We start from the raw sequence: 3,179 nt of genomic DNA, 5'->3' as shown, positions 1-3,179 counted from the left end.
CTATTGAAAGAATACTGCACTACTCCTTCAACAGCAAAAGAACAGCAATGCTGCAACAAATTTTCTAGGAAGCACTAAAAAGCTAAACAAAGCTATAGAGGAGAAAAATAAGAACTGTGATATATCTGATGAATATATGGTTACTGGTTTAGATAACCCTGTTTTCCTTGGAAGCTTATTGCAGTAATCATCAGTCACTTTCCCCCCATTCATTTAATTTTTTAACAAACCTAGGGAAAGTACATGATCACTGCTCCTCATCAGAAGGGAAGGTTTCCAACTTTCAGTTCCTGAAGAAAAAAAAGCCAAAACAGAGAAAGTGGGAACATGTTGTTTAATATCTTGGAGGTTGTCTTTATGACCCAATCCCCTCAGCATGGAGCAGGCTGTGGCAGAGGTGTGTGATCAAGAGGTGTGTGATCAAGAGAATGATCTCTTTGGGTAAAGCTGAAACTCCATCAGGTCGTGAAATCAGCAACAGTGAGAGAAAACTTCCTTTATGCCCCTCAGAGAGGAGCTGGGATCTGCTCCCTTGTGAGGTACCACTGCCTGTGCCCACAGCAAGCTCTTCTGCATTGAGATCACCTTTTGAGCATGTCACAGCTGATGGATCCCACGCTGCTGTCCTCTGGCTGCAGCCCAGCTGGAGATGCTCTAGAAGCAGGAACACACCTACCCTAATCTGCACACTGGCCTCTGAAACCCAACCTCTGTTGCACAACGGGCAGAATCCAGTTACAAATAGAAAGAATAAGTTTCTTTGCAAGCCATCAGCAATGCAACTATCCCTTTTGTGGAAAGTAAACTAAACAAGGAAAAGGAAATGCATGTATTTTGTAAGAATGGGAATGATAAATATGCACCCAATTTGTACAGGATAAAATGACATTTTACCTTCAAAATGGTAGGTCCTCATCTTCACAAAGTGACTTTTGATTTACTCAGCCATAAATTTGAAGTGCATGCAATAGAAGAATTCAATTTTGTAGACATATCAGCTACAACATGACCAAATAATGAAACTGTACCAAAGATACTCAATATTTTTTTTGCAGTCCAAACACCATATTTTTTGTTTTCTATTTCAATATAGACAGACAGTGATGGATTATTACAATTGTAAGTCCATAGTACACATCCTGTGTGGTAGCATAAGATAAAGATTTTTTTTGCCTTTTTTTCTCTGTATGTGCAGCTCCATGCCCAATTATTTGTGTCAAAATGACAGTACAGTGAGTTTCTACAGTATTACCTATGCTACAAAATCCTCTGGCACAAGTGATTTTTATGCTCTTTGAAATCTTGTGGTTGGTTAAGGGATATGGTAAAAATGCATGACTGAAAAATGCTTTCAGAGATTTATAATCTATTACTTGGATGCTGAGGCACATCTCAGTGGCAGAAATAGGGCATCTGATGCCCTTCAGCTACTCTGAGATCATACAGAGCTCCCGCCTGAACATATCCATAAGGCTCAGAACTGAAATTAAAGAGCAAGCAGAATTAATATGGAGTCTGCCTCTTCTGGCTAATGATGTACTAGAGAATTTCTTTGACTTCAGCTCTCTGTGGACAACTAGCCAGCAGTGTAAGTCACTCTGGTTTCATCACAGTGATGTATGTGTGCCTGTGGTCCACACAATGAAAACTGGAAATGCACCTTTCAGCATTGTTTCACACCTTCCTCATGCACATTTTGGCTTTACGTGTTCTCTGCAAGTGAATGTACAGGACAAGATTAATGACACTGTGACTCAGACTTCACCACAGCCAAACATTCAATGTCAGTCAGATTTCATCAGATTTGATGGGCTTGAAAAGAAAATTAAAATCACCTGCAAAGCAGGAGTTCTGCCTTTCAACCTCCATAGCACTGACAAATCTTTGAGTGTAATTCATTTCAGTGCCAACATACTTCAAACACGAACTAAAACTCTACATTAGCATTACTTAGGGATATTAGTACTAGTGTTCCAGCAAGAGCAACTGGAAAATATTTATATTCAGATTCAAATGGTTGTATAAGAGATACTAAACTATCATCAAACCCTAGCAGAGACATTCATTAGCAATTACATTTTCTTACAGTTTTCTAAAATGCAAGTCATGAAAATCAAAAGCACATAATTAAGAGCAGCATTCAAACAAGGGCTTTTATTTACATCTAGTCAACATTTCTGACATACATAATTGCAGGCCTTAATAAATATGATTTGATTTATTACAGATGCATAAAATAAGCATGATGGATATCATTCTGGTTCCATTTCTTTCTAGAGAAGAAAATGTATTAAAAATCAATTAGAGAAGGGACTAGTTGGTATAGGGAGCCAATAAAGAGATCCATCAGTACAGAACTATTAATTAAAAAAATATTCCTTTTTATTCAGGTCCTTAATTACTAAATTTTTTCATAATCAGTAGTCATATTTTAATCAAATGAACTTGTACATTTGTAAATATTTCACAAATTTTGAAAATAAACATACATCACAGCAATTTGAATTGCCTGGGTTTTGCTATGCTTTAACACTGTTTTCTTTGGATATGCTGTTTATTTGCTTCTTTTTCCACCATCTGCCATAATCATTTTTAAAAAGGGACACAATGAAAGGTAAAGAGTAGACAGAAACACATTTCACTAGGGCTTTATACGAACACCTCAGGAAAAGTTTTTAATTAAACAGAAGCTCCAGATGTCTCCATTTTGACCAGAAAACCCTTGTTTGGCCTGGGCTTGAGGGGCAGTGCCTGGGCTGGGCTCTGCTCACAAACACTCTGCTCCCAGCAATTCCTGCTGCCTAACAAGCTCCTGGGCTTTAATCAGCAGCCCTGGAGGTTTATCTTCCTTCCCTGAATAACAACCCAAGTGCAACAACATTTCTGCTGCTGAACTTCCAAGGAAAGTTATCAACCCTGAGTCCAAGACAGAAACTTACTGTGATTGAAGCCCAGGAGTCTTCAGGACTTATAAACAGTGAGCTACAAACCATTGATTGTTTTTTGATTAATGTAAAAACTAAATTTAAAAAATCAAAACAGCTACACTTTTTAATATATGTGCTACTAGACCCATGTCTACAAAACCAGTAATAGAACATTTTTGATCTTCATGATCTAAGAGGCCAAAAGCTCAATGGATCTGAAGGATTAGCAAGAAAGTCTTCCTCAGATATGCA

The 3,179-nt window shown here is 37.8% G+C and overlaps 1 long non-coding RNA gene across 1 annotated transcript; it reads left to right on the top strand.

Moving 5' to 3' along the window:
* The first annotated feature begins 439 nt into the window (after positions 1 to 439).
* LOC306808615 lies at positions 440 to 1,178 on the top strand. Its single transcript, XR_013776079.1, has 2 exons — positions 440 to 539; positions 1,056 to 1,178. It is a non-coding gene; the product is annotated as an uncharacterized lncRNA (long non-coding RNA).
* Positions 1,179 to 3,179: the final 2,001 nt, after the last annotated feature.

This window comes from Erithacus rubecula (genome assembly GCF_903797595.1).
Source record: "Erithacus rubecula genome assembly, chromosome: 15".
Lineage (NCBI taxonomy): Eukaryota > Metazoa > Chordata > Aves > Passeriformes > Muscicapidae > Erithacus > Erithacus rubecula.
The sequence above is the reverse complement of the archived record's forward strand: the minus strand, read 5'-3'. Positions and strand labels throughout refer to the sequence as shown.